The following is a 26,889-nucleotide window of genomic DNA, read 5'->3' as shown; positions in this document are numbered from 1 at the left end:
TCATGCAGGCTGCTTCTCAAACTCCATTAACATCATAAATGCTGATGCAAAAGTTAATTGTGTTTATTTTGAACGCCTGACCATAACTGCTTAGCAGAGCACAATTACGCATCTTAAGCTTATTTTATTTTCCAGCAACCTTCTGCAATTATCATGTTTCAAGATCCCAACAATGGCTCTGGATGCATGTTAATGAGCAGTGGTCCTCATGGGGATTCACTCCAGGATGGGAGGGATTCATCCCATGAAAAACTCGACTACAGCTCCGAAATCAGGCCGGCTGCTCTGCACGGAGAAGTCTGCAGATCGATTCTGCACAGGCCTGGATCATCTCCGAGGAGCAGAGTATCATCTAATACCATGACTTCATCATATGAAGAGAGCGTGTGTGTGTGTGTGTGTGTGTGTGTGTGTGTGTGTGTGTGTGTGTGTGTGTGTATGTGTGTGTGGGTGGATACCACACCGTCTGAGCTCTTGTTTCAGTCGATGTGTCGAGTGGATTTGTGTTTATTTGAGCCTTTAGTCAATACTGCTGTTTGTATGAGTGTGCTTGAGAGATAGTGTGTGTGTGTGTGTGTGTGTGTGTGTGTGTGTGTGTGTGTGTGTGTGTGTGTGTGTGTGTGTGTGTGTGTGTGTGTGTGCGTGTGTGTGCGTGTGTGTGTGCGTGCTGAGATGAATGAAACCCGGAGACGGTAAACTCACAGAGTCATTACCATCATCAGACACGCTCGCTCTCTGTGTGTGAGCTGGTCAGCCTGGCAGTGCTCACATATTTTCACATGCCGCTTCCTCTCAATATCAGCTGTCACATCCAATCGGAACAGAGACAAAGAGACGAGTGGAGCAAAGATCTGGCGTCTGTGAGATCACACCAACTCAGTTTGAGCCTCACATTCTGTTTTCTGGACCGTTATCGGTTTCTGACAATTAACGTGCATGCTTTTATCTAACATATATGTTTGAGATGACACAAAAATCTGAATTTTTCTCCTGTCGCCATTAAGCTTTCAGTGGCACCCTATCAGCCGAATTATGAACTCTTAGATCTGTTTCTCTTTTGGCTCCTGAACAGTTTACAGAGATTAAAAACATCCTTTCTCTGTAGCTGAAATCAAAGGTCCAGACTGCTCCAGTCTTCATCTTCAAGTCTTCATCATCTGCATCTTAAAATGAAACCTTTTTCTTAAATGCTAACAACTTGAAACCTGTCATCCAGATTTATATAAGTCCTGTTTAAATAACAGTCCAAAACTAGTCGTCAGCATTCTTCCACTTGTTTCCTGCGTGTAAAAAACACTGATGCTAGTATGTTTCGTTTTGCCACAAGTGAAAACCACAACAGTCCGCTACATGACTGCTCCATTCAGCTTCAATTTAAAACACAACAAAAGGCAAAATCAGTCCTGTTAGTGTCCATAGAGGAGCTCAGATTCATGATCACATCCACGAGGCTTGATCATAGAGTTCGGCTACTGGACACAGACAGCAAAAAGCTTTATATCCGTTTTCCGTCTGGCTGATCTGCACCTGAAAGTTCGTCTCTCTTCGCATGTGGTCGCTGTTTTAAATGGCTGCCTAGAAGTCTAATTTTGACCACTTGCACATGCCTTTCTGCAATTTCAGAGTAAATAGCTTCATTTTTCAGCATGGCAATGATCCCAAACACGCTGCCAGTGCAGTAAAGCACAGCTGGATAAAAACATTTTTCAGCCTCCCCAGAGGCCAAACTTCAACGTCATTTAAGCAGTGTGGGATCATCCTGACAGAAACCAGGAGAAGAAGAAGCTTGGAAAACGATTCCTAATGAAAAGAAAGCTGCCTCACACCAAATATTGACTTCCGAGCTTGTGAGAACTGTACAAACTCTTGTTTTTGCCTTTTATACTTTATTGCCATGTTTGTTTTTCCATCTATACAAATAGTGCTGTACCACCAGGCTGTATGAAGACTTCTACTTGTGGTTTAACTGACCATCAGAGTTAACTGTATTAACATCAATCTTCCCGTTTTGCGACTTCCAGACTAAATGTCAGCTAATATGCAGATGATGCTCAGATGTATGTTCCTATCCTACCAGCAGAGCCTGATCATTAAGGGCAGGGGTCATCAGAGGGGCAGGGATAGCTCAGTAGATAGTGTGTTCGAATTCACTGAACGGCTACCCTAAGGTCCCCCTGAGCAGGGTACCATCCCTACACACTTCTCCCCGGGTGCCCAATGGCTGAGAGGAATTTCCCCATGGGGATCAATAAAGTATACATACATACATTAACTCAAACTTTATTGATAATGAAACCTACAGTTTCCCTCAGCTGCATCAAACCTGCTCTTTAAAAATACAATTAATTTTACAGGAAAAGTTTCCAGGTTGTGAAGCCAGAGGATCTCCAGGAAAACATCAGCCTTCAGCTGCCGAAAAGGAGAGCGGAGCCATGACTTCCATAAGCTGATGGAGGCTTTAGAAGTCTTTATTAGTCCAGAATCAGAGCTACTTAAAAAAATCCCCCTCAGCTGTCCATCCACACTCGACAGATCACAGAGCAGAGTGCATATGTGCAATAACGAGGCTGCAGTAAGTACGAGCACGATTGCTGATTATGGTTACAGCAGCGTCCTTGTGTTTCAGAGCTGCTTCGTTTGAACAGCATTTCTTATTTCCGCATTGTATTTCACATATGTGGTAATTTGTAATTTTCTAAACTACTCTGCAGCTCGCATGTACAAACAGAGCTGTTAACATTCTCTGAATGATTAGGATCAGCCTCGTAAGTCTCAGGGCACCTCTAAGAACCTGTGTTTTCTACCAGCGCTGTGTGTATTGGTATTCTGAGGACATCGCATGGACCACGAGCACACACATACCAAATACGTCTAAAGTGTGAGGTCATAAATTACCTGTACAGAGTGAGTGAGTGAGTGAGTGAGTGAGTGAGTGAGTGTGTGTGTGTGTGTGTGTGTGTGTTTATCATCACAGGCTGCAGCAGAGGGAGATAAAGACACGCTTCACAGTCTAGAGGACATCTCACCTCGTGTGAGTGTGTGTGATTGTTGAGTGATTGGTGTCAGGTCAGTTCCTTCAGTCTCACACACAAACACACACACAAAGAGTTGTCATGGTAACACAGTTTGCAGCAGCAGGCTGACAGACAGACGGACGGCATGCTAACAGGCGGTCATCCTGTCTGACTGTCGCTCTGATGAACACCGAGTCTGTTTTCTACCAGCTGTCTGACTCTCAACGCCTCCGCCGCCTTGCTGCTCCTCTGCCTGCTGCTTTGTTTTTAGCTTACATGCTAATACAGTTGCCTTGATGGTAATCTCTAAGAAGCCAATGAAAGTGGACACGTGTAAACACTCTGGTGTAAACCTCTTTACAAACATTTTCTCCAGCCTCTGAGATATTTTTCCAGATTCTACATTTTGAATTTTCATTCAGAAATATTTAGCTCTGTTGCCTCACAGCATAAAGCTTCTGGGTTCAAATCCAGCCTACAGCCTTTGGAGTATGCATGTTATTCCCACAAAGGGTTTCCTCCCACAGTCCAAAGATACGCATGGGGTTAGGCTGACTGCCATGGGAGTGAATGTGAGCACAAACAGCCGCCCTGCAATAGACTGACAGTCTGACACAGGTGCTCCTTACCCCTCACCCTATGACAGCTGGGTAGGCTCTAGCCACCCCACAACTCTGAATCACATGGGTGAAAGAAAATGGATAGATGGATGAATGCTTTTAAGAAACACAGGCATAATAATTAGCTGGACCAGTACAGTACAGTTACTCCACAATGCAGTGGTCATACATTTAACTTTGCTGTTGCTGGAAATATAAAAGCTAAACCCGATTTATCTTACCGCTGACCTCGAGCTTTGAACATTTCCCCGGTATTACTATAAATATCGTAGCCTCTGAAATGAGGCTGCACCTGAATAACTGGCAGCATCATTCCGAAACAATGGGATGATCCGATTGTCAAATAGACAAGGTCTGCAGCTGACGAAACGGGACTGGAAACAAACTTCAAAACATGCACAGATGCAAAGCAGCTACACAAACATAAAAAGAAAACGTCATGAAAATGACCACAAAAAGAAAACCAGTGATTTCTAAAAGAAGGAAGTAACTTCCCTCTCCACCTCTGAAGGAGTGCAGGGCCATTTTCTTATGTTTACACCTGCTCCCAAGGGCCATTAGTTTCATAACCCATCCACTCTCCACGATAAGTTTCCTGTCTATACGTTAGGGTGAGTGGCTTCCTGTCTGTATGATAATAGTTTCCTGTCTATGAGAGCTCTGATGTTGATCAGTTGTCTCATGCAGAGGTCATACAGTAACATTTCCTCCTCAACTGTTCCCACCCTGGTCTGCATCCACTCCTGGCCTTCTGGGAGGAGAAAATAAAAAACCTTCCCCATGTTTATGCATTCCTCCCTGTCATTATATGACATGTGACTTCATAGCGCCTCATTAGCCTGCAGTCACTGCATTAGAAACACCTGCTGTCATGGGGCAGGCCTGCAGGCCCCAGCATCCACCTCTTAAGCTCACAGCAAGGAGATCGGCCACATAAATCTGGGAAGTCATCATGGATGGGAGACTTCACCGTCAGCGGCGGTGATCAATCTGAACCAAGATGCAAAGCAAAGCCACTCACATGATCACTACACCTGATGTTTTCACAGTTTAACTTTCTGTTCTCGCAAATCTACAGCTTGACTAGTAAATTAAATCACATGTGTATAATGGTTCGTTACCTTTGGTGCACTTGTTTGGTTTTTGTTGTAGCAAAGTTGTCAACTCCGGGTTTTTGATCATGAGCCTAATTAGCTCAACAGCTCATTTTATGCTCAGAATGAGAAGATTCCTGTGGAGCAGTTGCCTCGAAACCTGCAATCTTCTTTCAATTTTCATCCCGTTTTCAAGAGGAGAAGGAGTTTTTATGTTTTTGCACTGCAACAAACTACCTTTATGTAAGTATTATTGATGCTAGAAACAGAAGCAGGTGTATGTCATGCAGCATTTTGCACATGAAAGCCGCACAGCTTGCACTTAACCCAAATATAACTTCTAAAGTGGTTGAATTTATCTTCTAAACAGAGGACATAACGCTCTCTTAACTACTAAAATCCTCAATCTGGGGGATTTAACCCTTTAAGAACTACCATAGAACCAAGTCTGCCAGAGATTACTTTCTATTTTTACATGCTATAGTGCCATTTTTGGGAGCATTACATCAATACAACTGTTATAGCCCATATTTTAATAATATGTATGCATTAAGTCCATAGTAACTACATTAATTGCAAAAAGGTACAATAAAGTACAAAAAAATTGAAAATTGTTTTGTTTTGTTTTTTTACATATATTTCTACTTGGAGAAATTTAAGACACTTTAAATACAAAAAAGTTGCAAAAAATAGTTTACAACAACAGGAAATTTATTTTGAGTGTCTTCATAGTTTTATTTTTGAGGTACACCAATTTTTTACAGACTGCAGGAAGAGCGAAAAAACAATCCTATGATGCAAATTTGCAAAGAAAACTGCATGTGCATCAAAACAAACTATTTCCAGCAGTGCAATTTGAGTTCTAAGCATCCCAGAAACTATTCAGAAAAGCATAAAGTCAAACATGACTTATAAAAACACCAGTATAGGCTTTTAAGTCCTACAAATAAAAAACACAATTTTCCACGAAAATGACGTCACTTCCGGTTTCGGGCAGGTAATGGCGGACATGCAATCGTTTGCGCTGATGTCGGTTTCAATGTGAGAAGTGTTACAAACAGGAGATCGGATCGGCAAAGCGTGTTTCTGGAATATTATGTTTTTGTTCCTGCAAGCGCTTTTTATGCAATTTTTGCAAAGCTATATGTGGAAGGAAACCGTGACCGAGGACAAGCTGATGGCATAAGATGTAAGTACAAGTCCTCCGGTTTCATATGCAGAAAAAAATTATTGCGCTAGCTTACGTGGTTCCGGTTCTACAGGGATTTAAAAATAGTTACGCAAAACGGAGCGTGCTGCTCCGACCGGCTTTAAAGGGTTAAAGGAGCACAAAGCTGTAATTACAGCATTTGGCCAAAGAGGTCGCTGTTGACATTGCTGTGCAAAAGTTGCACGATGTGACCTTAAGCAAGTTCAGTGAAACAGAAAGAGGAGGTTCAATAAATCTAAGAAATGAAAACACATGCCACTGTGTAACTGGAAGTACTTATTGTTTATGACTTGCAGGAAGGACGATTCCGATTCTGATAAATTTAAAAAAAAAAAAATCCTGAGAAAACTTGTGTCCTTGTTTAAACAATCTGTACGTCAAACAGCAGAGCAGTAATACTCCATTAGTACTGCATCCGCCCTGATGGATTTACTCTGCAGCCAAGCAAATGCCATTAAGACTCTTAGCCGAGCTCATAAACATGGTCCTCTAAGCTTTAATGTTAGACTGTTAAATCAACAGCAGACAGAGGCAGCGTGCAGCAGCGGGACAAAGGTTCACTTCTGCCCGAGTTCCCCCGGATACAAAAAAAGTTCATATCTTACATGAAATTACAGAGCAGCTAAAAGAAGCCCTGAGGTGACCAATAAGAGCCAATTAAAGATTACACGGACCAATCAGAGAGAGAGAGTTAAACACTCGTTAAACAGTCATACTTTCATGATATAAAACAGATTATAATACACTATTACACTCATAATGTTCCACCAGACACCCAATCAAAGCTTGAAGCAGGTTAATTACTCTGCCAGGGCAGTTTGATATCACACTGTTACATTGTGTTTATTTCACTCTGTCAGTTCATGTCAGCTCATTTTTATTTCTACAGCACCGATTCACAGTCGCAGTAATAAACATTTATAAACAAAGTACAAAGTAAGGTGATGATACTACAACACGACATGGCAACACGGTCCCCAGTGAACAAACACTTGGCAACGGTAGGAAGGAAGAACTCCCTTTTAACAGGAAGAAACCTTCAGCAGAGCCAGGTTCAGGGCGGGGCGGGGCCATCTGCAGCATCCGGTTTGGGTGTGACGGGAAAGAGAGGGCAAAAAAACAGAACAAAGTTAAGGACATGCAGCACAAACACAGGATGCTTGGTGCATCATGGGAAATCCCCGCAGCTAAACCTAAAGCTTTATCCACCTGGTCCAGCTCTAACTATAATGTTACGAGACAGGAAATTTTGAAGCCTGAAGAGTGTGTGTCTGCTGAACCCAAGCTGGGAGCTGGCTTCGCTGCTGCACGCTCTGTGCTCTGAATATTTGCACTTGCATGAGTATACAACATGTTCAGACAAAGTCAAATGAAGCTCTTTTATTTTCTAAAGTGCAAACGCTGCAAAGAGCGCCGCGGTGAACTCTGAAGTTAATACAGTCAGTAAATAATTCATGTCAGCAGATGCACTCGGCGACGGTTTGAAAGATGCTTTCAAAATATCAGAAAGTCAGCACTCAGTATGCTAATGTTTCTTTTAATTGATGTTAACATACGATGAATGTAATGCACAGAGTGACATGTATTCTTAAAGCCACATTATTCCAAGCTAATACGTAAATTAGTTTACTGTAAAACTTCATAAGTTGTCTTTATGAAATGAAAAATGCATCAAATAAACTAACTGCTCTCATCTTATAAGAGCTTTTATTTTTTAGTATCTCGATATAATCGCATTAACTTTACGGTAAAAGTAAAAGAATTTTACTAGAGTTTGATAGTAAATAAGCTGAGATAGAAGTCTAAGAGTTTGTTGTTTCTGTGCCTCGTACAGCGCACAGGAACACTGGGCAGGACTCATTAATCGCCGCAGGAGTCTCAGTCACGGCGCCTTGTTAACAACTTAACCTTTAAACAGTCCTTTGGCCACAAACGCTGAGATGAAACAATTATGAGAACACACTAAGTTTAGGATTTCAAGGTAAACATTAACGGTCTGGTTAGTCTTTGCAACTTGCATAGCAAAGGCTCTTAGAAAAATCAAGTATTAATTATTCAGTGAAATGAGTGTGCACAGCTTTACTTGTCAGCGTGCAGGTACAAAGTACAGCCAACTCAAACATCGCCACACCAAAAAAAGAAAGAGTTAAAGTGCAGAATTTTGATGACGTAGGGATGTTGTCCGCATTTACAGAGAGAGGTTATTCCATGAAAAACCAGTGAGCGCCTGACGAATGTTAACGTCTGAGGTCTAAGTCGTGACCAGTGACGACCTCAACCCCAACTTTAACTCTAGGCATTCAAAATATGGAATTTTTGGTATTATGAAACTATTTTCTCAGGTTTTAAGAATCAGGGAACAAGAAAAACTCAAACACCAAAAACTAAAAAGTGTGGCCTCGCAAGCCTAGAGTCTGGTCGGCGACCGCATGCGGGAGTGAAACTGTGAAACATTCAACAGTTGCCTTCAAAGTAAAAGTTGCGCCTTTTTGTAATGTCTTGGTTTCAGCAGTAATGCAGAACTTTGGAAATGAATGTTTTCCGAACGTTTTCCATGCAAAGCACCGGAGATTGCTGCAACCTGCTGGTGACCAACGCACTCACCGGGAGGTTTTTTAATGCTTCACTGTAATCAGTTTCACACTGACTGGCAACAACCTCCCCCAACTGTGCCAACCAGTTGTGGAGTATGCACTTTGACCCAGTGACCGGAGGTTACCAGGGGGACAGCCGGTCTCTCAGCCTGAATGACAAAGGTTATCATCTATAATGAAAACATTTTTGACCCACAAGGAATCTTGACTATAGGATGATCCTGTAGGATCAATGTAGGAAAAAAGAAGTTCTTTCATATTTTCTAACGTTTCTTTGAGGAGCTCCCGATCTCATGTCACGATATGAGCAATAAAAGATCACACACACACAACTTTCCAATACTCGTGCTCACAGCCGGCTTTATGCAAAAATCACACAAAACAAAAACCAGATTTAGTCTTGAGATTGTAAATCTTTGAGTGGGAATAAAAATTCTCAGTTTTTCCTTTTTAAATAAAGTTTAAATGTATTCTCCAGCTGTGGCGGTTTCATGTGAACATGAAGTCAAGAGGACTCAAATGTGTACATGAGGGGGCATTTAGGGGGCCGGTGCCAAAGTCCTGTGAGCTCGTCCTGATCTACATTTTATATGTCCTTCATTTACTGTGTAGCTTCTTCTGTTGTCATAAATGTGGAAAGAGAGAGATGGAGGGAGGCAAGCTGCCAGCGCAGAGAGAGATAAGCTGTCAGCAGAGAGCCAGTTAGGGTCAAAGGCCACAGATTGTGGTTTGTTGACACTCTAAAGCACTTGACCTGACCTAGTAGTCAGGTGGTCGACGTGCTGCGGTTCCCGCTGTGATGCTTTCAGACCGTCCTCGTCCCATCAACAGACGTTTAGTTCACAAATTATTCATCACATTCTAATTAGTATCAAATACAGAAACTCTAATTAAACACCTTCCCAGTAAGAGCGCAGACGCTGTGCTTCCTAGATGAGTTATTAACACTGGGCCCAGCATAACCTCTGGAGCAGTTATAATGTAACCAGGCCTGGATCAACCGGAGGATTTTAAACTGTTAACACATCAGTGAGTAAAATCATTTGCAGCATGAGCAGCCTCTGCACTGCAGATCACTTCACAAAATATCATTTTTTTAATGTTAATATTGTGATTTTAAAATGTTAATGTTATCTAATTGAGTCAAAATTAAACTAGGTTTAAATATGAAAACCTCCGGCTTCCTCCCACAGTCCAAACACATGCAGTCAGTGGACAGGGGTGGGGAACTCCTCAAGGGCCGGTGTCCTGCAGGTTTTAGATCTCACCCCTGGGTCAACACACCTGAATCAAATGATTAGTTCGTTACCAGGCCTTCAAGACATGTTGAGGAGGTCATTTGGCCATTTAAACCAGCTGTGTTGGATCAAAGATGCATCTAAAACCTGCAGGACACCGGCCCTCGAGGTCTGGAGTTCCCCACCCCTGGGTTGGCCTAACTGGTGATTGAATTGTCTATAGGTGTAAACAGTTGTCTGTCTCTCCGTGACAGACTGGGTGTACCCCGCCTCTCGCCCTATGACAGCTGGGATAACCCCTAACCCTCCAACTTCCTCCTGCTAATTTATTTATATTAGCCTCAGCAGGTAGCCCATCATCATCTGCCAACGAGTCCGACGGCACCACCCCTCCAAACATCGCTGCCTTTTTATGTACAAAGTTAAAGCGCAGCAGTAAGTGTTGGTTTCTCACTCAGCTAAACCTCGTGAATCCTCTTCTTCACATTTGGTTGTTAAACAGCTGAGAGGACAGCCACTCTGATCATCTTATGGGAACTCAACGAGTTTGACCTCTCAGTCTGTTTGATGTTGGAAACTGAAGGAGCGTTTGGACCTGGAAACTTGCAGAGATCTCAGACTTGACATGCCGGTTGTCCTCATTAAACAAATGATGACTGACTCTAAAACGTTCCTCTTAACAGGGGGAGGATTGAGTTACACTCAATGTTTTATTCAGTGTTTTTTCCAGTGGTGGATGTGTGCAGACATCGCTTCATCGCTGAGGCTGTGATAAGGGTGAGAGGACTGTCACAATATTAAAGCCAATCAAAGCAGCAGCATTTACAAAGGACCCATCATTGTAAACATGAACTGTTTCAGGTAACGCAGGTAATGAGTCTACCTGACGGTCCTCACAGACAGTTCAGTAACAAACTCATATCCCTGCTGCAGCAGTGAAAGGGACAAAAGACACAAATCCTTTGGTCATTTATGGTCTAATCATTAAATATTTGACATTTTTACAATTAAAACTAACTGCTTTAAATATCGAGGCATCGCGAGCAGCAGGCTTTTTCCAGAATTTCAAGTGGACACCGACTTTGGTTGAATAAAGCGTGCAAGGAGAAATTAGTGCGTCACAAATGTATTGGTCATACATGTCCAATAAAGAAACCTGGAGTTATCAAATAAAACAGCTCCGACCTTCAGAGCTTCAGTGTAAGTCTCATGTTGAGTAATACTCATTAGTTTGCAGCCTTTGACTGAAAACGCTGCTTTGTTTGTATCTGAAAAGCTCAGCTCAAAGACACATTTGTCCAGTTTTTCCCCGTTTTTAGGGATTTTTCCTCGTCTGAATGGAAGCAAAGAAGATGTTTTCTATAACCAAAAATACACTGACTTGATTTGATGGGCATTTAATGGGTATTTTACTTTAACAAGCGTTTTCTGTTTACTGGAGCCGAACAGGCCAGAAATTTTCCACCTTGAATTTCTGCTTGTGGATTTTTCCAGAAAAGGTAAACAGACCTTACCCTCTGTGTGTTTGCCTGTCTTTGTGAGAACCAGTTTGGGGTCAGCTCTCCTATCTGGAGTCACTGAACTGGACCTCTGGACCGTGTTTGTGCAGCGGCCCCCAACCTTTTTTGCGGCACAGACCGGTTTAATATCAGACAATATTTTCACAGCCATTAAGGTGTCATGGATAAATAAAACAAAATAAAATGATACGACCAAGACAAAAAAGCTGTAAATATAATAATAAATGCAAATTCACTGTTTAACTGTGTAACTTTATTAACACTGAGAGTAACGTCCTCCTCTCTGCCGCTTAATGCTGTCTGGTTGCTATGGTAACATGTAAATATTTATTTCAAAATAAGACACACAACTACAACACGGGAAACGACCCAGGGAAACCCAGTTAATGATAACAACCCTGAAAACCATCAATTTCACACCCGAGTCTCAACTCTCCCGGCCCGGTGCCGAACGACTCAAGGACCGGCCTGGAGGTTGGGGACCGATGTTTTAGAGCATTTTTAATAATCTGACCAATAACACAGCTGCTGTGACATCAATTATAGTTACAGGAAGTCCTCAGCTTAAGCAAGTGAAACACTAGGATGTTACTCATTAGCAGATATCTGTATCTGTGTGATGCTCCCACACAGGCCGTGGATGCAAACTGATAATTAAGCTAGCTGATAACTTAGCGCTCCACCTTCAGGTGCAAATATATGCAATCCCTGAATAAATGTGGAGACTTCAAAACGCAAAGCTCAAATCTAAAGTTGAATGCTTGAATGCATCTTTTATATACAGTCTATGTATGCAAAGGTCAACCTGTGGCCAGGAAAAACTGGCCGCAGAGATCAAACTAAAGCTGGTTTTTTTCTAGAAGTTACTCGACAAAGCAGCTCGGGTTATATCTCACACACAAAGGTCTTTAACCCGCTAGCTCCTGACTACAAAGTCTGTGTTCAACAATGTCCAGCTGCACCAGCGTGAGAATAGCACAACAATTATCTGGTGAGTAGGTGTCCTGTGTCCTGCCTCCTGCACGCTCTGTTTAGAGTACTTCCATCAGTTAAATTCAGCCAGCGTTACAGAAGAGAGTTTCCATGTGACAATAACGAGTGCTATAATGATGTAAAATGAGCACAAAGAGACAGAAAATCCTAAAAAGTCATTAAATAAAAACGGTTTTGTATGGCAAAGAAGGACCACCCTGTACGGCAGGTTTAAGGTCGAGGTAAGAGGATGTCAGCGACGGCCCTGTGTGTGTGTGTTTGCCTGATGGCCTTCAGGGTCAGCGAGTGGACTTTAAACTGAGCGATCTGTTGTCACACACAAACTCATTCAGCTCAAGTATCACTTCTCCTTAAACAAGGCAGCAGTGTGTCTCTTCTGGCAGTGTGTGCATGTGTGTGCGCGTACGTGCGTGCATGTGTGCGCGCCCTCTGTAACATCTCACTTCGTTCTAGCGCTCTCACACGTTACAGACAAACATGTGCGAGAGCAGCAGCAGCAGCCATGAGTATCTGAGCTGATGTTTTACATCTGCAAACACGGCTCCGGTCTGCTGTCACGGATCAGAGAGGTGGCACTCAAATAAAAACGCGGTTTCATCGGTTTCCCTTTGTGCAGTTTTAAGAGTCAAGTATCGCATTCATGAATCTGAGAGTATCTACGACCTTGTTTCCTCTGACACATCAAGGGCTGAAAGGTAAGCACTACAAGCATCTGGCTGAGAACAAGAGGTCGTTGGAGCAGATGGAGGGCATAAAAAGCACTTGAACCTTTAAGCAGAGACCTCACATACATGTATATATGTATTTTTATTTTACATTTATATATTAAAGACCATATTAAAGTGTCTGTTTTCCGAGCCCTACACTTTACTGCCTGAAGTCTGGTTAAGGAGATAAAGCACCCCTTTGGTAAACACCGAACCACCTCATCTTCTTGGGGACTGGAAGGTAGGGCTGCCACGATTTGTCGACTAGTCACGATTACGTCGACTATCAAAATCGTCGACGACTGATTTAATAGTTGACGTGTCGTTTGAAGCTTTGTAAGATCGCAAAAGACGCAGGAATAATAGCAGGATTTAAGAGTGTAATAACGGACTGAAACAGAAGATGGCAGCACTGCATGTACAAGGATTCCAGCTGCCGTTAAACCCCGAAGAAGAAGAAGTAGCTGTGTCCCAGAATTCATAGCGCGGCCCAGCTTAGTTTCCAACAATGGCGGTAGCTAGTTAGTTTTAATATTACTCTTATTATTCTTTCTGGGTCACAAAATAAACGTTTAACATATTTTCAGGCGAGAATGTAGCTGTGTAAACCTCAAATATCGGCTCAGTTTTCGGAGACGTCTGTTACCCACTAGCTCGATAGCTAGCCGGGGGCTAGGTCACTAGCGCCGTGAGAACACCGGACTCCCGGCAAATTGTTTTCAAACCCACCGCCGTCTTTCGCGACTCAGGTTAAATATATATGAGTCACTTAGATAAATTAAAAATGTTGTTGTTTGGCCTTTTTTTTTTTTTTTTTTTTTAGTATTTTATTTGTTCCTGAGTAAATCGGTTTGGCTGAGATTAAAGTTATAGTTTTTACACAGCTGAATAAACGTCAAGCAGACAGCTGATTATCAGAAGTGTGAGATGCTGGAGAATATACCCCGGTGTCCTGTTATATTTTAGATAGCAAGGAGTTTATTAAACTTTACCGAAACAATCTGCAAATTTCATTAAAATTGAATAAACTATCATCTTGTCTTTATTTTTAGTTAGCACCTTAAAAGCTTAAAGCTGTAAGCTAATGATAGTTATATAAGCTGTAGTTTTACGTCCAGTGGATGATGATCTGATTAGTCGACTAATCGCAAAAATAATCGGTGACTAGTCGACTATCAAAATAATCGTTTGTGGCAGCCCTACTGGAAGGCATTCCCAACAACATCCTACAGACCCATGTCTAAATTACCATTTCTTGTACAAATATTTTCAAGCAATTTCAGTCATTTTTAAGTTCAATCAACTCAGAGTCATTGCCAAGGTAAAGCCTTAGCTCTTGCAGAAGGACCTGGAAAAAGTTCTTCATGCTTTTATCTGGACCACTCTAACTCCCTAAACTTTGGTATTGAACAATCATCTTGACAACGCTAACAGTTAGTCCACAATGTGGTAGCTGTGCTATATAAAAAAAACTTTGCTGACCTTTGCAGAGTGAGAAAATCCTTCAACTTAGTGGCATTAACTTCCACTGCTTTGCATCTGCATGCAAACTACCCCAAGACAAATGACAGTATCATCTGCAAAGTAAACAAAGATCACCATCACTTTCACTGCACATTACATAAGAGTTCAAAATGGAAGGACACAAAGTGACTCTGCTAAAGTCCAACAACTGCAGGAAAATAAGACTGACTTATTTGCTTGTAATGCAAACTAAGTTCTTCCTGGACAACTCCAGGTCCACAAATTAACGTAACCCTCGAGTACACTGGGAACAAGCACAGGAAGACTTCCACCAACATTATTGAGACATTACACGACAGCCAGGACATCCATGCACTCATTATTCGACTGTTACCAAGGTTAGCCTTCACAGATAAATTATACAGAGATTTAATTGGTCAGATAGAGAGCCAAAGACCAAACATGGTGCTCACAAACATTTTCAGCTAAAGTTGATGTTTATTTCTCAGAAAGTTCACCTTTAATCCAACTAAAGTGTTGCAGGTGTAATCTATGTTCAAAGCAGAAGCTTCAATTTAGTGTATAAATGTGCAGTGGACTGTAAAGCTTTACTCACTAATTCAGCTTAGTTCAATTCAGTTTTATTTATATTGCACCAAATCTCAAGGTGCTTTACATTGTAAGGTAGACGCTACAATGATACAGAGAAATCCCAACAACCAGACAACTCCCAGTGAGCAAGCACTTGGCGACAGTGGAAGAAAAACTTCCTTTTAACAGGAAGAAACCAGTGAAAAAGTGAGTGAAGAAGAAACACTCAGTGCATCGTGGGAAGCCCCCAGCAGCCTAGGCTGACTGCAGCGTAACTAAGGGCGGATTCAGGGTCACCAGGGTCAGCTTTAACTATATGCTTTAACAAAAACTGCTTTTTATTTGTAAATGCTGTTTATTCCAGAGCAGTTTACTTCACAACCACGCCTACATTTGGCTCCCCCCTCAGTGTTTATTCAGGAGCTACTGCCTCTTGAGACTTGACCTGTTCCCAAAGACTCGAGGCCTGACTTCTGTAACAGTTACACTTGAACTTTACTTGGAAACCCTCTGCAGATCCAAGAATTCAATACAGCCCCTAAACTCTAACACTAGCTGATGCTAACAACATTTCCTGTAAAGCTCCACATTCACTGTGTGTCTGTTTTCACCCTAATAGGATCAGCCCGGCCTGAGAATAAAAACACTGACCGCAGAATCCAACACGGACATCTTAGTATCCCAGTGAGGGCTCCCACTGGCAAAACACAGCACATTCTCTGACTCTGACTTTATCCGAGTCGGAATGTGAACATTAAAAACAAAAGCGAGGCCAAACTCTGAAACACGCTATTAGAGAGCCGAGGACTGAGCGGAAACATCCTCCGGCTCAACATGCTACCCTCAGAAAGTCCTCGCAGAGGCAGGCCTCCCCGGCTCACACACACTCTGTTCCCATCCCCACTTTGGGCACGCTGACTGGAAACTTTCCCATCTCTTTGAAATGTGTGTGGAGGGGTTGAAGTCCAACAGGGGGAAACGAGAGCTTTTGTTACCGTGGGAACAGACGCTTGACAGACAGGGTGCTCAACTGTTGACGTGGTAACGAGATTCTTATCTCTGTGAACCAATCAGCTTCTTCCCAGGGGAGCCTGCATGTCCTAGGACATTATATATAGGTCACAGGTTCGATCCCTGCACAGTACTTAAGGTTTTTCTGAATAAGACGCTCAGGAGTTAATTTATGTGGTTTTCTGCTTCAAATAAATCCTATAAAAGGTTCTAAACAGGTAAAAGGTTTTCTTTAAGTTTTAGGAAGGACCTTTAAGGTGTGGAAATTGCTTGGTACTTCCTTCAGAAGTCTCAGAGAGTTTTAAAAAAAAGTCTTAGTAAGGGTCAATTCTTGTCCTGGAATTTTAAAAGATATAAAAGATGTTGTCTGGGGGGGGATCCAGGTATCCTATAAAAGGCTCTATGAAGGTTTGTGGTGGTCATGGTGTGTGTGGAGGGGGTGTTACCTCAGGAGTCTTTTCAAACAGTCCAATCAAACAAGTCCTAATAACCTTTAAGAAGATTACAGAACTCTTAAAGTAAAAAACAGAGCTCCCTTTTCTTAAATAGTATTGTAGCTTTCCTCTTCTTCTTTGTTCAGTTTTTTTTTTTTTTTTTTTTGGGGGGGGGGGTTAATGCTTCAGTGGTTTCAGTGGGTCGATCCTTGGGGCAGTCATTTAAGGACCCTCAGAGGCTATGATCAGTCCCAGTCTCACCAGTGATATTTAAAAAGGTTACAACACTCTCTCTAGGGAGGTAAAAGGCTATTTCAATCTCTGATAAAGGCTTCTGGTGATGTTTATTTAAAGATATAATACAGGAGGGGCATTCTTGTAGGTTTGATTAGTCCTTGCTTTGATTTTGGATTTTTAGGGCAGCATTCCCTTTGAGCATCTCAGAGATACAGAAAAATGTCCTAATGAGGGACAATCCTTGTCCGTGAATTAGTAAAGATGCTTTTTAGGAGAGTCTAGGTGTCCAAGAAATCTTCTGGTTGACTTTCAAAATTTTGTTTTGGGGTTTTTTTGTAGCCCTTTGATGGATTGTTGTTTTTTTTTTTCTTAAGGAGTCTTTAAGAAATAAACAATTCAAAGAGGTTCCATCATTATCAGGAAGGTTAGAGGCCTATTACAGGAAGTAGAAGATTGTGTTTATGTCTCATAGTAATACAACATGTCCTAATAAGAAGTTTTCAGAAGGATCAAAAGTTCCCATGAATGAGTAACGGTTCTTGTACAGTTTTGAAATAATACTTAAATACTTTCCTCAGCTTTCCAATGGGACAATTCTTAAAGGGAGTTTCAACAATCCTTTAAAAAGGACCGTCCTTTTAAAAATGGTTTCTAAATAGTTTATGAAGCCCTTACCTGCAGATATGTGACTAGACTAAAGCACCAAATCTAGAAAAGGTGAACTGGCAGACTCAGACTGGGCAACGTGAGCAAGAAGGATAAATAATGGTCCCCTGATGTAACCTCTTCGGTCTTTGACGACACTGACTGGTTATCAGTGACCGTGTTTGGTCTGTCAGAGTGAATCATCCGATCAAACAGCAGCTCACTGGCAGCAGGGTAATTCTGATTAATATACAGCAGCCATGTTGGCTCACATCCCCACCCCTGGATCTAATCTGATTTAACTGAACTTAATTTGAGTGTAATAAGGGAATTATGTTATGATTAGGGGCTTTATTTCCCAAATCAGTGTACCAGAGAAACACACTGTGGGAACAGCACCTTCATTTGACATACTGTGTAAAATGACAGTAATTTATGAATAAATTCTAACGGTGTAAACCTGCATCAGTACTTTGCTGACAATGATCCAACCTTAAAAGTAGAGTGATGGGGTTTTTTTTAACAGAAACTCATGTGATGGACACAGGATGGAGTTTTTTTTTTTCAGAATTGGTTTGTAAAAATGGTCCAACTTCAGTGATGTGGAACTGGTTTGGCTTTCATCCGTCAGAAACACACCAAAGCACAATTTTTGGTAGAACATGCAAGTGGGCCGTTGATATTACCGTGTTTTTCAGGAAATAAGTCGGTTTTAAAATCCTTTGATTTTCTGAAAAGTCGACAGTGCCCCTTATAATCCGGTGCGCCTTATGTATGAATTCTGGTTGTGCTTACTGATCTCGAACTGATTTTATGTAATACACGGCGCTCAAAAATCTGTCAAAAAATGTTTTAGTACGACTTTGCTAAGCTACGAACCTGCACCGCTTGATGGATTGTCTGAGCATTACGGCTACCGTAGTCAGGAGCCTCGTGGAGTAATATGTACTGTGCTTCAACATAATATCACTGTATTGTGTGTGCAGAACCTCTTTTTAAGTTGTGTGGATATTATACATGGTTATGCTCAGGATATCTCAGCCCATTTCCACTGGAAATGCCTCTTGGTTAAACTGTCAGCAAGGAATTTGCATTAAAAAAAACAGGTGCTTGTTTAAGTGAAAATACATTGATGGGTTTTGGGTTTTTTTTTGCACTAATAAAGTTGTGGAGTTGTAAATTATTTTGTCTCGCGCCAATGATACCGTGAGTTATATCGTTCTTGCAAATTTCCAAATATATATCGTGATAAATATTTTTGGCCACATTGCCCTGCCCTACTCTGGCAACAAATTTCAATCATAAAGTCGCAATAATTTTGGTCATTTTTCTATTTGAGACTGTAGTTCAGGGATATTAGCCTAAAAAGTCCTCTAAATACAAATACCAATAAATTACCAGCTTGTTTGGTGAAATTAGCTAATTTTAGCCAACACTAGCTAAATCTTCTCTCTATTGTTTCTGGCTAAACTTAATAAAACTGAGGTCCACATCAGTGGGGCAATGACTTCATGGAGGGACAGGGTGGCTTTGGGGATCAAATCCAAATCAGAGTTCTTTTCACTAATGTTAGCCCGGTGGCTATCCTACAAGTTATCCGTACAATAACACCTACAGCCAATTCAGAATTAGTTAACCAGTTAACCTAACACATCAGTCATTGGACCAACTAGAAGCTGTGTAACTTTGAGCAAAACACTGTTTCGACTGTTAAAGGTCAGCCAGTTCTTATAAGCTTTATTTGCTAGCTAACATTATTTTAACTGAGTTAAAATGCTAGTTGGCTTTAGCTTTCCAAATTACCAAATGGCAGCTGAGGTGATTCTAAATGATATCTTATGCTAAAACGATATTGATGACAATACAGAACAATAACTAACAACTTGTTTTTTTTACAATAACAGCCAACAGTAATGCAGGACAAAGGCAATTAATTTCAGATGTTTTGTGTTTCGATTTGCAGGCATAAAATAGACATAATCAAGTGTTTGTTTCCATGAAAGCAAAAACAGGATTTGTAAAAATGTTAACTATTAAACCTAACACTAAACCTGCCTTACAGGCAGCTGGGTGCTCTTTGTGTAGCTGCCCAGGTGGAAAAGTGAAATCTTAAGAGCCAGTTTGGGTCTATGAGGAGCCATAAATGTTATAAATATTGCTCAGAATATGCGGAAACAGGAAGAGCAGACAGGGCAAAGAGAAGGACAGTGAATACAACCATTTGAGAGGTTTTCTTATGACAGAGTCCGGACCTGGTCTGAATCAGCCTGGATACGGGATACTAAGGCCCAGACGGCGTCACCCCTCCCTCTTCCTCCTGTCTGGGAGCCGGAGGTGAGCAGAGTCAGGTAGCAGCTGAATGAGGGCATTTGTGGAAAAAGACTCGAGCAGTCTCCAACACAAAGACAGCATTTAGAGAGTGAGGGGCCACATCTGGAGGGAAACTCAAATACCAACCAATTAACGACAACACCTCATCCTCGCTGTGGACAAAGGTGTCGTCAGGTTTCAGTGCTCCACTTCACCTCCGTTATTCTATTTGTGCTCTACCCGTTTCACAAGCAGAATTTCCTCACCTGATATCAGCTGTGTTCACACACTTAATCTCTTACATGATTTTATATAAATAACTTCTCGTTTTTTCCATAACAGTCAAAAACCTCAAATATATTCAGTTTGCTGGATATCTTAGCAGAGGAACTAGACTCAGTGAGTTTATAAACATTAATAAAGTTAAAAAGCTGAAAACATTCTCACATTAAAGATTTATTTGACTTGATTCTTGAAAACAGAGTAAATTATTTGATGATTAAAGCAGACTAATCGTACCTCCCGACTGCATGGAGCCGGTGCTCATTTCACCTGCTAATTTACATTTTTTACAAGACCTTTTTCATTTTCACTAATATTATGTATATATATATATATATATATATATATATATATATATATATATACACATTTCTGTCTTTCAAAGAGATTTTTATATATTTAGTAGGGGTGCAACGATATTCGTATCGATATTGAACCGTTCGATACAGTGCTTTCGGTTCGGTACGCATATGTATCGAACAATACAACATTTGTAATTTATTTTATCAATTTTCCTTCTGATGATGCTGTCTGTGTTGAGCGCTCAGTGAATCTGTGTTCGACTACTCCGCCTAGGCTGCACTGTCGAGCGCAGATCCACTGAGCGCTCAACACAGACAGCATAGTCAGAAGGAAGAGCGCAGGGCAAGCTAGCGAGACAGAAGTTAAGCTCTCCTTGCAACAGGCAAATTGAACGTCATTCAGATCTGGCGTTTGGAATTATTTTGGTTTTCATGTGACGTATGACCCTGAAGGTAAGCGAGTCATGGACTAAAGTAAAACAGTATGTTGAATGTGCCATGCAATGCTCAATTACATTGGTGTGAACTAGTGTGTTAGCGCAGTTAGCTCGTTAACGTGTTGGCCGTCTAGCCCCATGCACGGAGTGATCGGCGGTAGCTCGTTAACGGAGATTTGCCGTGTTGTGGCGTTAAGGCAATTTCAACGAGATTAACCTGAAAGCACTAGTGGGAACACAACGAATATGACTGCACATTTACGCCGACATCATCGTAGTGCAAAGACAAGTGGAAGCAGACAAAAAAAAGCAAGCATGCTACTAACTTTAGCCGAGTCATTTAGACAGCTGTTAGCACATGATTCTCCTTATGCTGCTGAGAATATAGCCCAGAAGAAGCGGATAGTATAGCTTTTATTTTGGAAAGAGCCATTTCTCTGTAATAAACTCTCTTTTCCAAAGATGAGTGATTCCTCAATCAGATACAGGGCTTACAATATCGCTAGCCCGACGTCCCGGAGCTAGCGATTTTTTCAGTCGGGCTACCAAAATCTATCTCTTCCCTGCCCGTCGGGCTATTGTAGGAAAAATATATGTCAATGCTTTTGCATTCTTTCGGAAATGTAGCTGGGTAATTATGTCATTGGCATCGGTGAGCCACTGTCAATATGTGACATATTGAAGTCGCGTTTGAATTTGCGCTTGTTTTTTTGCTTTCACTTTGCAATCGTGCGAACTGTGTATAGAGAGCGACAGCACTGATCTGTGAGTGATGATAATTTGTGCACCAATTCCTCTGACATCGTCTTATTAATCGTTAGCTTACTATGCAAACATGACAAGTGAAATCTCCCGCAGCAAGCTTAAACATGTGAGAGGTTGATCGTGCAGAGAATCGCTGAGCTTATGTGAGTGAGTGTGTAAAAGCATTTCAGTTCTGCTGAGCCAAATAAGACAGGTCAGGGTGAAGAAGTGACAGCCAAAGAAAAGCTTACCACAAAACGGAGAAGTTATGACAAATCAGACTATAAGGCAAAAAGAAAGTGCAGCTTTATGGTTTCATGGACAAAAGAATTTCTGTGGCTGCAATATGACGAGCTAAATAACCAGGGCTGCACATAAGTGGTCCGCAGGTGCGCATTCGCTGTCAAAATAAAAAACACGCACAAGGGTTAGGGTTAAATTCAAAAACTGTACTTTTGAGTTAAAATATATATTTATAATTTTAATAAATGACAAATTAAAAATGCATGAACATTTTTTTGTATCGAAAAAATATCAAACCGTGACACCAAAGTATCGAACCGAACTGAACCGTGAATTTTGTGTATCGTTGCACCCCTAATATTTAGGTCAAGTTTTTAGTCCTTTACCCAGTGAATGATGCATCTCTCGCACAGTCACAACATCATACACAAATCCTGTACACGGCATTATGCACAAACAGATTTCTTTCTGTCCCCTGATATCCCCAGAGCAGCCTGCTAACCAGGATACTCATGCCCTGTGAAGCATACTGTGATGTTTGTTGGGCTCTGAGCGCCGCAGCTGAATGGATGCAGTGTGACACGGACAGGAACCAAAGTGCTGACGAGCCGCTTTCACCACACAGTCGGCGTGTGGACGCCGTGTTAAGAGCTGAACTCTCTCAGGCACCGTGCATGTGACCACCATTTAGAAAATCATCAGCTATGTGGGCTATACAAAAATGTATTCCTTAGTTTCATTGCATATTTGAAAATCACACTTACATCTTTCTGATCATCAAACATATTTTAATATTACACAAAGTTAACCAGGGTAAATACAACATGTAGTTTTTAAATCATTATTTCATTTATTAAAGAGAAAAAGGCTTTCCAAACCTGGCCCTCTCTAACAAAGCAATTGCGCCCTGTTAAATCATGAGTTAACTGTGATTAACCACATTTAGTTCAATTTCACTGGTCACACCCAAGCCTGATTATTCCCAAACCTGTTTAAGCAGTAAATCACTGACACAAGCTAAAAGACCTCAAAAAACAACACAACATGCCACGGTCCAAAGAAACAGCCATTATCCACACAAGGACAAAATCGAACAGTGCTGAACCTTCCCAGGAGCAACTGGCTTGACAAAATTACTCCAAGAGTGAATCGATGACTCATCCAGGAGAGCCAGAAACTGCTGCTGAGAAATAAAAACCCACAAAGGCTCGCCTCACATCTGCCAACAAACATCTGGATGATCCCTGAGACTTCTGAGAAAATCTTCTGTGGATTGACAAGACAAAAGCAGAACTTTCTGGGAGGTTTGAATCCCGTTAACACAGCATTTCATAAAGAGAACATCACAGCAACAGTCAGACATGGTGGTGGTAGTGTGATGGTCTGGACTGCACTGCTGTGGACTGCTCAGGACGACTCGCTGTAACTGATGGAAACATGCATTCTGTCTATCAGTCCATGAAGCTTAAGTTCACCTTGGTTCGCCAGCAGGACTACGATCTGAAACACGGCAGCATGTCCACCTCTAATGGCCTTAAAACCAAAATGAAGGTTTAGAAGTGGCCGAGTTTAAGTCTGGACGTAAGTCAGACGGAGATGCTTTGACCTTAAACAGGTCGTTAATGCTGGAAAACCCTCCAACGTGACTGAAGAGTGGAAGAAAATTCCTCCACAGCGATGTGAAAACCTCACTGAAGTTATCACAAATGCTCGACAGACTTCTTGCTGCCGAGGTTGGCACAACCAGTCATTAGGTTTAGGGGGCAGTTACTTCTTCAGACAGGACATTTTTTGATGATCTGAAACGTGTGTCAAAAAAATATAAATCAGGGAGGAAGCAAATTTCACAGCACTGTAAATCAAGGCCACGGTAACAGAGGACAGTCACAGCTGAGGCCAACAGCGACGGCTGGATAGTTTTTGGGAGCTCGTCTCTGTTAGAGTCAAAGAACTGCAGGACGTTAAAAAGGTCGAGAGACTCGACCGAGGAGACGCTCGAATCGGAAACACAGTCGATACGTCAGAACTTAACAAGCCGAATGATTAACGACTCTGGGTTTGTTTCCCCTCTGCGACTCTGCTGAGTTAATTTATAGCTTTTCCAAGAACATCCAGCTTTGGCATCTAGTTATTTTTTACCAGGTTTTGAGACGCATCTTCCAAAGCTGGTTCAGGGATGCGCCTGTATTAAATGCAGGAGTCTGGTGCCTCTTTTGGACATTATAATCCCCCGAAGAACTTCTGTGTTGACATCTTTTACTTATTTTGACCTGTAATGTGTATCACTTGCTGTCAGTATCCAGGCAGAGCTGCCTGAACTTGATCTGAATGTGTGTGTCAATGAAGCCGGAGATTTAAACGTCTAATCTAATGAAGCGCACTCCCGTACAGTACACACTCCCTGCTGCCCGGACGCTCACATTACTCATTTACAGTAAATGAGTGGCAGAGCTGAACACGCGCACACACACACACGCACACACACTGTTTCTGGTTGACAGATGGTTCGCTCTGTGTGAGGAAGCCGATCTGATTCAGTACAGAGACCCCCCGTCACCTCCTCCCTCCTCCTCTTCGTCCTCCTCTTCACTTTGTACCTTCTGCTGTCGTCTCGTTTCGGTTTCCTCTTCTCGTGTTTAAATATTCTCCTCGTCTGTCTTTAGTTACCTTCCAGATTTCTCTTCTCTCCGTGGACATGTTTAATGGGACTCCAGGATCCTGTTTACTGTTCTGTGGAAATTACACTTCCCTGAAGATATTACGCATCTTTAATACATTACACGTATTTTTAGTGTTTTGTTGGGGGGGTTTTAAACAGCAGAAATCTACTTTTAACCTTTAAACGCATGTAGACTGCATTACAGTGTCAAACTCAAAATCCGAAAATGGTTTTAAATCCGTACACATTGGAAATTCCTAAATCCAAACACAGTGACAGCAGTTTGTCTGACTAACGGTCTAACTGTCTGCCTAAACTAACCAAGTAATCATTGTGATTCACCCTGACCCGTCAAACTGAGGGTTACACCTGAAGTTCCCTCCCAAAGCTTCTGATTCTGCTTTGAATGAAACTGATTCATTCAAAGCTTATAGCGCGTACGCCTCATTCACACAAGCACTTTTTTTCTGCTTCTAAGTGCTTTTTACCTGACATTCACACTCCGATGAGCACATCGGGAGCGACCGAGTGTTCCGTGTTTTTTTTTTTAATGACACTGTGTGTGAAACAGCAACGTGTACACTCACAGGACACTTTATTAGGTACACCTTGCTAGTACTGGGTTGGACCCTTTTTGCCTTCAGAGCTGCTTAAACAAGATGACAGAAATATTCGTGTTCACATCTCAAAGGTGCTTGTTGGATCTGGACCTGCTGACTGCGGAGGCTGTTCGAGTACAGTGAACTCATCGTCATGTTCAGGAGTCATAAAGGGATGGACGCAGTCAGAGAGAAAGCCTAGGTGCACTGCGGTGTTTAAACAATGACCACAAGAGTGGCACTACCTTCGGCTAAGAACAGGGAGGAAAAACAATGCCTGGTCTGTCTCAAGTCTCGATTTCTGCTGCAACATTCGTAGAGTCAGAATTTTACCAAAACTGATCATTAACTCAAACGGACTGCAACTTAAGAAAACACCAGCAATAAGAAAAATGCTCCAAAAGTACACAAAACACAACAGAAATAGGAAAAAGGGAAATAGGAAAAAACAGATTTCCAAAAGCAGAGGGAAGTGTTTCTGGGGAGACAATAACCTGACGGACCAGTTGCAGGAACCAAAATATGCTAAGGATTGCGCTGGGAGACACTTAAAAGAAGTGGAGGATCCATCGGTTTTGTGAGGAAAGAAAAGATGAGAGGTAAGTGTGTTAGCCTAACTATTAGCCTAAATATCTGTCATCAGTATTATATGAATCCTGCGATTAAAACACACTTACCTAACATGTTATGGTTCCTGCAACTGGTCCGTCGGGCTAAAAAAAAAAAAAGTCAAGTGAGGAGTTTCTGTGTACATCTCACCCACCAACACAGCGTGTCATATAGTGATGGTAAATTTGATTCTTTTTACTGAATTGAGTTTTAATGAGTCACTCATCAAAGTGAATCAGGTTTTTTGAGTCATTTGATTCACTGAGTCAGTTGACCAGAGAGTGCAAAAATTTTACATTTTCACTCGAACTTAATTTGTTTCTCTTTTCATGTAAATCCCACTGCTAAGATGAATGTCATGATCCGCGGCCCGGCGTCCGGGGTGCTGTTGGGATGCCCACGCCCACGGGCGTGGCTGCTAACCCCACACCTGCATCCCATCCCAGGCGATCACCAGGTGGACTATTTAATCCTGCCCTACCTGCTGCTCCACGCCAGTCCGTAGTCGCCTCTCAGCGGTAACGTACTCCTGCGGGAAAAGCCCTTTTTGACAAATTATCCATCGGAACTAACTCTGTTTTACCCTGTGTACTCAGATCACAACTCGGCGTTTTTGCGAGCCTCCTGCCTGTCCACCTGTCCGCCTGAGATTCGGAGCACTATCAGCCTCGCCGTCTCGACCCCTTTGGAGCTCCCCCCCCTCTGGTTCATTCAGCCCGGCTATCTCCGTAAGACGCATACTCCACCTTCCCTCGTATGCTGCCTTTTTTCCGCACCCCAGTAATCTGTTTCTCTTTTTGTTTTGCAGCTTCTCACAGCCCCGCTCTCGGCGTTCCCTGCACGGTTCACCTCCCCAGTCCCTCGGTTTCTTCTGGTTTCACACGATTGTTTTTTCGGCTACCCTTACGGGACACCTTTAGTTATAATAAAATTTGCTTTCTTTATTCTCTCCTACCCTGGTGTGTGTGTTCTGCTTCTGGGTCCAGCTTGCGCACGGAACTTCGGTTCATGACAATGAATGATTCTAAAAAAAAAACAAAACTATTTTATAGAGCAAAAAAGAGCAAAAACATTTCTAAAATTAAGCAATTTCCTATCAAAATTGCTTAATAAACATTTATTTTGTTTATTTTTATTTTATTAGTATTTTCCTTAAATGTGTTAAATATATATTTTCTCATCTAAATGTCCACTGAGCTGTGAGCCAGGGGGCGGTAATGCGCCTTAACATTGGTTGCCAACCAAGAAGAAGAAGAAGCTGTGAGCCACGAGGGCGGGGGTGAGTGAATGAGTGATTCGTTCGCTCGCTCTATGATTCAGCACAGGAGGGAG

The 26,889-nt window shown here is 41.9% G+C and overlaps 1 protein-coding gene and 1 long non-coding RNA gene across 4 annotated transcripts in view; one reads left to right on the top strand and one right to left on the bottom strand.

The window, feature by feature from the left end:
• Positions 1-26,889, bottom strand: part of mgat4b (alpha-1,3-mannosyl-glycoprotein 4-beta-N-acetylglucosaminyltransferase B) — a 127,358-nt gene that overhangs the window by 73,992 nt on the left and 26,477 nt on the right. The window lies entirely within an intron of this gene.
• Positions 12,760-26,505, top strand: LOC143421088 (uncharacterized). Of its 3 annotated transcripts, none has more exons than XR_013100844.1 (4): positions 12,760-12,978; positions 25,907-26,075; positions 26,154-26,285; positions 26,366-26,505. It is a non-coding gene; the product is annotated as an uncharacterized LOC143421088 (long non-coding RNA). The 3 variants fall into 3 exon arrangements; XR_013100838.1 differs by lacking the exon at positions 12,760-12,978 and adding an exon at positions 20,577-20,719; XR_013100842.1 differs by lacking the exon at positions 12,760-12,978 and adding an exon at positions 25,224-25,547.

The sequence above is a fragment of the Maylandia zebra genome, linkage group LG2 (genome assembly GCF_041146795.1).
Source record: "Maylandia zebra isolate NMK-2024a linkage group LG2, Mzebra_GT3a, whole genome shotgun sequence".
Lineage (NCBI taxonomy): Eukaryota > Metazoa > Chordata > Actinopteri > Cichliformes > Cichlidae > Maylandia > Maylandia zebra.
This window is presented reverse-complemented; position numbering and strand designations above follow the sequence as displayed.